Raw genomic sequence first — 12,540 nt, 5'->3', positions numbered from 1 at the left:
TACATTTTTATTATAAAAAGTTCCACAAAATATGAAAACACAAATCTATATATGTGATAAGTTTGCATAGAGCCCCCCTCCCCACATACACACACAAGTGCATATAAAAACTGAAATCTGGGGGCATCTGGGGGGCTCAGTGAGTTGAGCACCTAACTCTTGATTTTGGCTCAGGTCATGGTCTCAAATTAGTGGGTTTGAGCCCCACATGGTGTTCTGTGCTGACAGGGTGGATCCTTCTTGGGATTTTCTCCCATCATGCACACACACACTCTCTCTCCCTTTCTCTCTCAAAATAAATAAAAACTTTTAAAAAATTTAAAAACCTGAGATCTGAATAAGGTTTGTCATCAAGTTAATCATGTTGTACTGAGGTCAGTTTTCTGGTTTTGATGATTGTATTATATTTATGTAAGATGTAACCACTGGGGGAATCTGGGGTAAGGACACACAGGATCTTTTTGTACTATGTTTCCAGCTAGCTCCATGTCTGTAATTAATTCATAATAAAAAGTTTAAAAACTATATGAGAGAAAGGAGAAGACCATGAAAGAATCCCATCACTCAAGCACAAACCCTGTTAATGTTTTATATATTTCCTTTCAATCTTCTTCTATACCAGAGCTAAATACAGTAATACAAAATACAAGCTGGTTGCAACACCCTTGATCTATGCTATGGTTAGGCATAGCTTTGATGAGATCCATAATAACCAGCAAACAAGAACAGGTTCTGAGAGCTCCATATATGCTATGGTGCTTGCAAAGGACCACCTTCAGGAAAACATCAATTGTTCATCAACTCTGAAGCTTTGTCTCTCACCATGGTTTTCTTCCCTGTCTTGGGCCCCATTTCTATCTCTGCCTTATCTATGCACCTACTCCATTTCTTAATTTGATTGCTATGAGGAGCCTGTGAAAATGCAGGTTTTGGGGGTCATCAGTGTAATTTGGTTTCAGGAGATGCACACAGAAGGGAAAAACAATTTCTCTAGCCAAGTGCTCAGCTCTGGCTCTGGCTGTGTTTGCAGAAAAGACACACACACACACACACACACACACACACACAAAGACTGAGCTGGTTGCAGTTAATTAATGCCCTGATTCCTAATGGGAAACACTTAAGTAAATAGCACTGGAGAACCCTTGAACTCCCCTTCAATTCCACACTCTGTGCACTCTCACCGACCAACCTTATCTCCATGACAACCAAGGAACCTTCTTTAAAACTCAGCTCAAATGGCATCTGTTGTGGAACACAAGCTCCAGTAAGCCTGGGGGCACAGGGATGTGCCCTTTACTCCATGCTCTCCTGTATCTGACCTACCAGTTATGCTCTGTGATTTGCCTGTGTGTATGCCTTTCTCCCTCTTGGGATGTGAATCCAAGATGTTGGGTATGGGCCTATTCTTCTTTGTTAGACACATTCTACAGTACCCCACACATTTAAGAGTACGTTCACAACAAGTGTTTGGTTTTTTGTTTGTTTGTTTTTGNAACAGTGTAGGAGGGTGCAAATGACATATCAGATAAAGGGTTAATATCCAGAATCTATAAGGAACTCACCAAACAACACAACAAGTGTTTGTTGATGGAAGAAAGGAGGGAAGGAAGGCAGGAAGGGAGGAAGGAAGGAAAGGTAGGATGATGGGAAGGCAATTGGCTTCAAGGATGTCATTGAACAATGAAAGCAGCTCAAATCCCTGCCCCATCTCTCAGAATGCCTGCAACTTCCTTGTGGATGTTAAAACCTTTGCTTCCTTCTCTCTCTGAGCCCTATGTCAACATGGTGGGGCCTGTTCCCATAATAAGGCTTCTGGTGTAATGTCTTGTGTTTTCACTCTATTGCCAGGTGAGTTGGAGAGAATGTCATCCCAGAGAGGTACTGGTGCCTCAGGGGATCAAGATTGGGCCTGTTCGTGAGCAGATGGAAGGACTTAAAAATTGTGCCCTCAGAAGAATTTCCTGGTTCTGAGGGCACCAGGGTGGCCCAGTTGGTTAAGCATCCAACTTCAGCTCAGGTCATGATCTCGCAGTTCGTGGGTTGGAGCTCTGCGTCAGGCTCTGTGCTGCCAGCTCAAAGTCCAGGTCCTGCCTCAGATTCTGTGTCTCCCTCTCTCTCTGCCCCTCCCCAGCTTGCACTCTGTCTCTTTCTCAGGCAGGTAGAGGTCAGAATCCCAGAGGCATGATGATAAAGAAATTAGGGATGCTTTGTCCTTCCAGAAGTTCAGGGTGTCGAGGCAGGCTGGGCTGCTTCAGGCTGACTTTGGCTGACCTTGGCCCATGAGGATAAGAGGAAAATAGCCTCTTCAGTACACTTTTCACCTGTTCTGCCAAGTAAGCATTCCTTCTTGGATGGTTGGAAGCAGGTGTCTACCTTAGCTATTTGTTGGAATGGCCTGAGGACCTTTAGGAAACACTGAGGCCTCCATTCCACCCAAGAAATTCTGATTTAGCTCTTCTTGGCAATGATGGCTTACTTGCTAGGTACAGCACTTGGGGTACAGAAAATGTTTTCATTTTTGTTTAAAATCAGAAGAAGGAGGCAAGCTTTTAGGTCAAAGAAAAGGTTTTAATATGTAATATTAACATATGTGTCTTTTTAAAAATATTTTATTTCTGAGAGAGAGAGAGACAGTGTGAGCAGGGGAGGGTCAGAGAGAGAGGGAGTCACAGACTGAAACAGGCTCCAGGCTCTGAGCTGGCAGTCAGCACAGAGCCCGACGCGGGGCATGAAACCACGAACCACGAGATCATGACCTGAGGCGAAGTCGGACGCTTAACCGACTGAGCCACCCAGGTGCCCCTAACATATTTGTTTTTGTACCAATGCAGTAGTAAAGTATGATTTTCAATATATTCTTAAAGGAAGGGGCCCATGAAAATCATAATATGGCCATAGGCAGGAGTGCCCATGTGGCATTACGAATATTTAAATCTTCTCAGGTGATCCTAATGTGCAGCCAGGGTTGAAAACCAGTAGCTTAAAGGGTACTTGAGTGGCTTTCCGCCCTTAAATATCTCCACCTGGAGAAATTTCTCAACGCCTTACCAGAAATTTCAGTTTTAGAAAAATTGAAATTGATTTAGATTTATAGGTTTCCAATTAAATTGAAACTCTGTTTCTAGGATTCCTCACTCAAATGCTTTTTGAATGTGGCAATTACCAGTGTCGAGTAGACCATGAAAAGGTACATTTTGGTGGATGGAAAAAGGAAGGAGAGATTCTCCTGGTAAAACCACAGGAATGAAGTATCTCTGGGTACCTGGGGGTGTCTGTTATCTGGACGGGTTGGGAAGGGATGCTGATGGAGATGAGCCGAAGCGGCTACCTTGACAACAGGTGGGCCTTCCCACATGTGTGGGGCGCAGGGATTTCCAAGTTCTTCCTCATTTGTACCTGATTTCATTTGACTTCACAACAACCCCAAGGCAGAGCTATCCTCATTAACCCCTTTACGAGGTTGGTGCTGGCCATACATCACAATAGGTGTGTGCTCCAAACTCCCACCAGCACTGGAACCATGCACCATGGCAGGCAGTGTCCTGTCACCATCATAATTTTGCTGACTCCAACCCTGAATCCTAGTGCTAGTGTCAACTTGTGTTTGGGAGGGAAATGGAAGCATTTTCTTAATCTGTACCAGCTTTTCAAGGCCCGCCATTGAAAACTGCCATTACTTCCATAGCTGTATGGTGATGCTGGAGTGTTCATGTCCGAAATGCTCAGGTACAAGAAGCAACAGGTGACTTTTTGTCCTCCCTTTGAGAACAAGTTCAATGGCTGCGTCTCAGACCCCACTCTGGAGTACAGGACCACAATGCCACCTATAGGCTTCCTGAGTGGCCGAGAGAGTGTAGGCACTGATCACTGTCCCTTCCTTCCCATTGCCCCAATAAAGGGGAGAAATAGGAAAATGGAAGGCATTTCTCTAGTCTTGAGACCAATAATCTTGGTCCTCCCTCCTGGCAAGACTAAGTTGGCTTGACTTCATTTGCCAGTATGGAAACTTCTACAGTGGATAGAACATGAAGAGAAAAAAACAACTTTTTTTTTTTTAACTTAAGAAATGAGCATTAAACATTAAGAAATCAGTGCAAAGTATAATTTCATTCCAAATTTCTGAGGCCTCATTAAAGCAAAACAAAACAAAATAAAACACATATATTTGGATAAATCCCTGTCAAGAGAGGGGGGAAAATGATGTCATTATTTAAGAAGGAACCAAATTGTAGTATTTTAGCCAGTAGATATGTTATCTCATCAATCTCTAAAACAGTGGTTATCCTCCCCTCACTTTATTTTGAACACAATTCCTGTCATTCAAACTGAGCATGTAGCTCCATTATTTATTTAGAAAGTATACATAAATATTTCCACACAAATCTCTTATGCACACTATAAAACCCACAAAAACAGAAATAAAGAGATGAGCTTAAAAATAAATATAACTCGATGTTCTGATGTTCTTTCCCATACCCTAGTGGCACTTACTCCACGGTGTAACCCCCTCACTTGGAAACCACAGCTCCAGACATAGAGAGACCGAATGGGCTTGATGGGTCTACGGAGGACAGCAGCCACAGCTCTCTCATGCCTTTGCTAGTAACATGGGGCATGTGGATGCACATTTAACAGGAAGATATTGCTAGAAAAAGGCCACTTCCAGTTTCCAGTCCCGCATGGAAGGAGCTTAGACATCTTCACTCCATTTTTAACACCAAGTAAAATACTGAACAAACTGAAAAATCAACGTCTCTTCTTAAATTCGTCACAAAAGCAAGATTGACCAGCAAACCACTGTCCCAAAATTGGAGAGGCAGACAGGCAGCTACAGAGAATCAGAGCTTATCAGAGCAAACATCCACAAGCAGAGACCTCCATGGGAACCAGCACTGCAGGAGGAAAACCTAGACTATCACTGGCAGTGTCTGGAGGCTCAGCGTGGCAGAGTCTGAGAGAGCAAAGGTCCAAGGGGGACACCTTAGTGACTCAGTCGGTTAAGCATCCCAGCTCTTGGTCTTGGCTCAGGTCATGATCTCATGGTCTATGAGTTCAAGATCCACGTCGGGCTCTGTGCTGACAGCACAGATCCTGCTTGGGATTCTCTCTCTCCTTCTCTCTTTGCCCCTCCCCCACTCACACTTGCTTTCTCAAAATAAATAAACTTTTTATTTTGTTTAAATGTTATTTATTTTTGAGAGATATAATGCAAGCCGTGGAGGGGCAGAGAGAGAGGGAGACACAGAATCTGATGCATGCTCCAGGCTCTGAGCTGTCAGCACAGAACCCAACAAGGGACTCAAACCCATGAACTGTGAGATCAAGACCTGAGCTGAAGTTGGTTGTGTAACTGACTGAGCCACCCAGGCACCCCAATAAATAAACTTTAAAAATAAGTCCAAGGGGATCCAGAATAAGGGAGCCCCACACTTTGGTGAGTTTTACCTCCTGGAGCTCTGCCAGATTCTCACAGTGAAGCTCCAAGAAACTTTGCCTCCTCCTTCTAGCAGAGGCAGGGGGAAAGGAACTATTTTGAAATCTAGAGCATTCTGTTCTTCCCAAAAGTCCTGGCCTCAAGAGAAACTAGCTAATCAGAGACTAACCTGCTAGGGTTCTATCAGAGCCTAACCAACCTGGGAGAAAGGAAACACCCAACACCAGCCTGCCAGCTATCTTATCCCACCTAAGAGGAGGCAGGGGACTAAAAGCACTAATGAAGTTCACAGTTGAGGGATACAGGCTCATCAAAAGACTGAGACCTCATTGTAGGACTATAGAACATTTCCCCTTCCCCACATCCACCATGTTACTCAAGGCCTCCTTACACCCAGTCCACCATGCCTGCCTTACAACACAAAATTACAAGGCATACTTAAAGGCAAAAAAACACAATTTGAAAAGACTGAACAAGCATCAGAACCAGAGTCAGATACTGCAGGGATGTTGGAATGATCAGACCAGGAATTTTTCAAAACTCTTGTTAATATGCTAAGCGCTTTAATGGGAAAAATAGACAATGTGCAAGAACAGATGGATAATGTAAGCAGAGAGATGGAAACTCTTAAGAGGAGATCAAAAAGATTGCAACAGAAATGAATGCTTTTGATGGGCTCATTTGTTGAGTTGACACAGCTAAGGAAAGAATCTCTAAGCTTGAGGATATGACAATAGAAACTTCCAGACTGAAAAGCAAAGAGAAAAGGGACTGAAAAACACAGAAGACACTATCCAAGGACTGTGAGACGATACAAAAGGTATAATACACACACAATGGGAATACCAGAAGGAGAAGAAAGAGAAGAAATATTTGAAACAATTATGACTGAGAATTTCTCCAAGTTAGTGCCAGTAGACAAACCACCAGTGCTCAGAGAACAGCAGGCAGGATAAACGTCAAAAACAAAACAAAACAAAATAAAAAACATACAGCCAGGCAAATCATACTCACACTTCAGAAAACCAAAGGTAAGGGGAAAAAAAATCTTGAAGAAAGCCAAAGGAAAACCGAATTACTTAGGGGAGGAAAGATAAGAATTGTACCTGACTTCTCAGAAATCATGCAAACAGGAAGAAAATGGAACGAAGTATTTTAAGTTTTGAGAGAAAAAACCACCAGCATAGAATTCTGTATCCTGTGAAATTACACTTCAAAAAGGAAAGAGAAATAAAGACCTTCTCAAACAAAAATGGAGGGAATTTGTTGCCAGTAAGGCTTCCTTATTAATGTGTTTGAGGGATGGAATATTAGTTCTGAAGCAACCACTTCTCTCTAATTTTACATTGCCCTAACTGGTTATGATTTTTTAAAACCATTTTTTTTAAATAGCATAAAAATCAGTGGCTAATCAAAGGTGAAAGCAAACTAGCTGGACGTGCTTCCTGTTTTCTTATACCCAAATTAAAGATGACAGAAAACTAACATTGGTTTTTTGTTAGGCATCCTAGGCCAAGAATTGGGCCATTTCTGCCGTAAGTGTCTTAGCTAGTTGAAAAATGCTAAGTAGTAGTGGCTATTTCCCCATGTTACACACAGGGAAATGGAGGTGTCCTAAGCAGGTGGTAGAGCAGGTAGTTGGTGGTAGAAGATTTGAACCCAGAAGCAGACACTGCAATGTACCAAGAAGCAATTCACCTGCACTCCTTTCTGAGGAAAACGCCATCCGGGTGGAGTTCTGACTCTCTTGCATTTTAGACCAAAAGCAGAAAGAAGGAAATAACCCATTGGAGACCATAGGAAATAAAAATCCTCCTTGCACACTGCTATGGTCTGAATGTTTGTCCCAGCAAATTCAGAAGTTGAAGTCTAAACCCCAATAAGATGGTGTTGGAGGTGGGGCTTTTGAGAAATGATTAGATCATGAGGGTGGAGACCCCATGAATGGAATTAGTGCTCTTGTATAAGAGAGGCTGTAGAGCTCCCTCTCCCCTCCCACCATGTGAGGAAACAATGGGAAGACGACCATCTGTCTTGGTCCATTTGTGCTGCTCTAACAAAATACTGCAACTGGGTGGCTTATAAACCATAAGAGTCCATCTCTCACCGTTCTGGAGTCTGGAAGTCTGAGATTGGGGTGACAACATGGTCAGGTGACAGCCCTGTTCCAGGGTACAGACCTCTTGTTGTATCCCACTGGGCATCAGGATATTAACACATGATTTTTTGAGGCAGGGTGGGGGACATACATATTCAGACCATCTATGAACCAGGAAATGGGCTCTCATGGGGCACTGAATCTGCTGGCACCTTGATCTTGAACTTCTCACTTCAAGAACTGTAAGAAAAAAATTGTTTTATAAGCCATCCAGTCTAGGTATTTTTGTCATAGTAGCCCGAATGCACTAAAACACTCACTTTGTCACACCCTGGCTCAGGGGAGAGCCTGGTCGTTCACTGTGCTATGCAGGAGACAATGAAATAGATTGTCCATCCCTCCCCAAGCTTGGCCCCATCATCTAAGGCATGAGGCCACCCACCCTCCCTCCCCTGTCAAAGGCTAGGCTGCAGTCCATGGGTGGGCAAGGAGGGATCAGGGTGTATTCTGGGCTTGTTCTGAGAACGGTGTGGTTTATTTTTTTATTTTTAATAAAATAAAATGAGGAGGAAAATGAAACTGAGGAATGTTAGAACTTATGAGGCCTTAACATGGTTTGCATTAAGACTGGTACTAGTACTCCTGTGTTCAAATAAATGTCTTCTCTCCAGCGTCACGTCTGGTCACTTTTTCTATGCCAGAGGGAAAAACCAAACTTAAAATCTTTCCATAGTTTATTTGGCAGCAAAACCTGAGCTGAAATGATGTAAGGCTGTTTCTGGTTCCCATTGGCCCCATCGACTGAATACGCATTGCACCTTTCACCGCAGCAATATTCATGGATGTGAAGACAGGAGCTGCCTCTGCCCAACCCCAGCCCCAGCCAGGGATGTTTTGTAATGTACTAGAAGTGGTGACTAGTCTTCTAAAAGCCACAATAGTCTAGAGTCCATAAGTATCAAGACTTTGGATAGAGACTGTGGACCTGGGTTAGGGTGGGAAGGGAAGGGAAGGTTCATCGGAACCTGATATGCACAGGGCCTGTCATGGACACAAGCCCCATATTCCCTTCAGGTACCTCAAATCCTCCTTTCACTTCTGAGAAAGCAAGTTCCAGGAGCTAATCACTGAGGAAAATTGAGGCACCTGGGCATGAAATGGGCTCTAGTTGACTCTTACATCCATTTCTCTCCCTCTAAATGGTGCCGCCTCCTCTCCATACCAGTTTTTTATTTGAGAAGATTGGGCTTTGAAAGGAGCAGGGAATCTGCACACAGAGTTTGTGGCAAAACCCCTGGGAATCTCGATCCTAATTTGCAGTCCCCACTCCCTTCATGAAGGGTCATTTTTCCCCTGTTGGAGGTCTTCCCCCAATATATTGACATGTCCTGTTTTCACTAAACACTTGGATTCCTGAGCTATTGATCTTCTCCTCCATTCTCTCCCAGATGTCTAACAGGTAGAGTTACAAGATGACCTGTAGTTTCAGTCCCCTGGGTTGTTCTCCAGCCTTCATCATGTGCAGACCACCATGCCTGGACCAGATGAACATCAGCCTCTCTACAGACCACTGTGAAGAAATCGGAGCAGTGTGGGGTGAATGCCACACCGAAGAAAGTGAGTACCCAGATTGCAGAGTGTCTATATCAAGGCAAAGGGCTGTAGACAGGCTGGTCCTTCTCATCTGGGATCGTGTGGGCAGCTGGACATCCTGAGGCCAGACTGGAGCCCAGGGTTGCCTGCCACCTCCCTGCTTCCCATACCCTTGGCCTCAATGGACAACATTGTTATCAATAAAGATGGTAACTGCAGGATTGTTTCTAATGACACATATACACACACACCACTTGAAACAATCTTAAGTGACCTTCAAAAGGTGACTCATGAGATATTCAGGCAATGGGACACCAGAACGAATGATGCCATGGGCAGTATGTCCTGGGGCAGTATGCATATTAGAACACCAGGTGTGCAGGTGGGGTGGGGTTCTCTGTGCTCCTCGATGCCACTTGCAGAACTTTCTCCCTCCTTTCTCCCAAAACACCTCCATCTTTGAAGCTGGAACCATTAGAATTTAGTATTGGCTGTCCTTGAAGTGGTCAACCTTCTACCCTCAGGTCATGAGCCACTCATTTCTGGAAGTTTTGGCTTCTGGTTCTCTGCCTCTCCACATGCATAATCCTTTTACACCTTGGCTTTTCAGTTCTTGACCTCCCTTCCTCCCACAGTTGTGCTCTCCTCTGCACCCCAACCCATGATCACACCATTGATGGTGACATTACCAAAAATGGCAATGCCGTCCATAGACTCAACTTCAAGTATTCTATTCTCCAATGATCCCAGCCTGTTTTCCCACTCACCCTTCTCTTACCCTGATTCCAACAACTCCTCAATCTCACTGGGACTTGCAGTTTGTGGACATTACACATCCATACACCTCCATTGTTTCCCCATCTTGCCTCTTTCTTCCCTTCTTTACTTCCCTCTTCTCCAGCATCGAGTGACCATAGTGTCAATCATTATCCCTTTCTTTGCACATACCTCCATCCCCTTATCCCTCTCTGAGTTTGTCACATCTAGCAAAATCCCAACCCTGGTTAAGTGTGACACCCCCCCCCCCACCTCCTTTGTACATGACCTACATGGTTACATTCACTGGGCCCTGCTTCTGCCTTGCCCATCATGGTCTTCTCACACAGAAGAACAGCAACCCTTTTAAAGCCTCAGACCATTGGCTTCCTCTGCTCAGTGTCCCCCAGCAGCCCTCCATCACTCTTAGAGTAAGATCAGAGGTTCCCTTCCATTCCCAGCACCCAGCACCCACCACCCACCACCAATACGATCCTCTCTCTATTATCTTCCCTTCAGGTATGTTCCTGTAGCAAGAACTTTGCACTTGTTGTTCCTGCTGCCTGGGATATTCACATCTTCTTCACCCTCACTTCCTCCCAGTCTTTGCTCAGATATCACCTTCTTAAATGAGGCCCTTCCTAATCATTCTATTTAAAACTATAATCCTCTCCCACAATGACTCCCCTCATCCTCCTTCTGCTTTAATTTTTCCAGAACACTTAACTCCTTCTAATATACTATATAATTAGTCATGTATCTGGCTTATTGTTTTCTTCCCATATAAGAATGTATGATCCATAATGTTCTTCCCTGCCCCCCACTATTACACCCCAGGTTGCAGGGTAAATAAATATCTGCTAAATGAATTTCTTTTTTAAAATTACAGAAAGAAGCCTAGAATATTATACTCTAACTCCTGTTGAGAGTATGTACTTTATATATAAACTCACACTTTATATGGGTATATGCATATATATACATATACATACATACTTGCAGTAAGTTATATGCTATGTGTATGAGTAAATTTTAAATTCTTTTACAAACATAATACTTCTACTTCTGTGACTTAAGAAATCTGAATAATAACAAACATAAATATTTTTAAAGGCTACACAGGCTCTCTCCTTCCCCCACAACATTCTTCGGGGCTCAAACAAAGAATCTATACTTTTGTGGGTTCTCTTAAGGGAGGCTTGGCCCCCATACAGGGCTGAACCTCCTACCTGCCCTGAGTCCAGGGAGAAGCCTTGGGCTCCTTGCCTGAAGGGTTTCACCTAGAAAGGGAGGTGACAGGGGTGGCTGGGTGGCTCAGTCAGTCAAGTGTCCCACTTTGGCTCAGGTCATGATCTTGCAGTTCATGAGTTCGAGCCCTGTGTCAAGCTCTGTGCTGATAGCTCAGAACTTAGAGCCTGGAGCCTCCTTTGGATTCTGTGTCTCCCTCTCTCTGCCCCTTCCCCACTTGCACTCTGTCTCTGTCTCTCAAAAATAAATAAACCGAAAAAAAAGAAAGAAAGAAATGGTGGTAACAGATGAAGTTTCTCACTGCAGAGCTAAGCCCCAGAAAGAAACCTTATGTTCTGTGCAGGACTGAACCAAGAGCAGAACTTCTTCAGTCCTTGAGCTTTGATACACATCAGGTGGTACATACTCCCATGCCACTTGCATACAGGACTTTTATATTCAAAAATGAAAAGTGCAAACTGTGTTACAACTATCACTGTATCCTCCCAACAGCAAGCCAACACCAAATTAAATCCAAAAACACAAGTCAGACTGCAGGGTTGGAGTGTGCTTCTGTTATGGGAGAAACATGGGTATTGATCTAATCTTCCTACCTCTGTAAATTCCTCAGAGAGCATTGTTTGCCTCCACTAAGGTGGAGGAAACAGTTTAATGGCTATGTTTAACTGCTGAATTATAACATGAAAAGCATGTATACAGTGTTCACAGGAGGAAGTGGCCCAACCCCTTGATGGTAATAGTGAGTCTGAAACAAGCTTTGAGCAGATTGAGAAACTGCTCAGAGTCTCTGGCAGTGGATTGCTGGGAAGAGCAGGTGCCAACAATTAGCAGGATTGTTGCCTGGCCCCCTATGATCCTGGCCCTCCTGTGGTATCCTTGTGTGGTCGTCTCCCACATTATACCAGGGTTGGTCTATGTGACCAATATGGTGGGAGTGATGGCAAGTCACTGCAAAGATGAGGTTATAGAGGACAGTGAAACTTCTGTCTTGGTCACTCTCTCTCCTGTATTGTTGTCTCTTGTTGGAAGCCAACTGCCATGTCATGAGCAGCCCCCATGGTGAGGAACCAAAGCCTTCTGTCAATCGGCACATGATCCTACAGCCCCACTCAAGCATTCAGATGACTGCAGCCCCAGCTGATGACTTGCCTGCAACCTGATGAGAAATCCTCAGCCAGAATCACCCAGCCACTTCCAGATTCCTAACCCCCAGAAATCTTGTAATATAATAAGCATCTGGTATCTTCAGCTACCATGTCTTGATAGTTATTTTGTTTCTACACAACATAGACAACTAGTTCAGATTTTGGTAAGTGGCAGAGTGTTTTCACAACAAATATCTAAATCATGAAATGCTGTGGCAGTGGGCAGTAGTTGGAGGGATGTTACAGAAAGGATTAATTAAAGC

At 43.9% G+C, this 12,540-nt stretch overlaps 1 long non-coding RNA gene across 1 annotated transcript; it reads left to right on the top strand.

The window, feature by feature from the left end:
• The first annotated feature begins 1,240 nt into the window (after positions 1-1,240).
• On the top strand, positions 1,241-12,337 carry LOC144219370 (uncharacterized). The gene is made up of 4 exons (XR_013331384.1): positions 1,241-1,267; positions 1,852-1,881; positions 8,984-9,152; positions 12,162-12,337. It is a non-coding gene; the product is annotated as an uncharacterized LOC144219370 (long non-coding RNA).
• The last annotated feature ends 203 nt before the right edge of the window (positions 12,338-12,540 follow it).

The sequence above is a fragment of the Crocuta crocuta genome, unplaced genomic scaffold (assembly GCF_008692635.1).
Source record: "Crocuta crocuta isolate KB4526 unplaced genomic scaffold, BGI_CrCroc_1.0 scaffold118, whole genome shotgun sequence".
NCBI lineage: Eukaryota > Metazoa > Chordata > Mammalia > Carnivora > Hyaenidae > Crocuta > Crocuta crocuta.
This window is presented reverse-complemented; position numbering and strand designations above follow the sequence as displayed.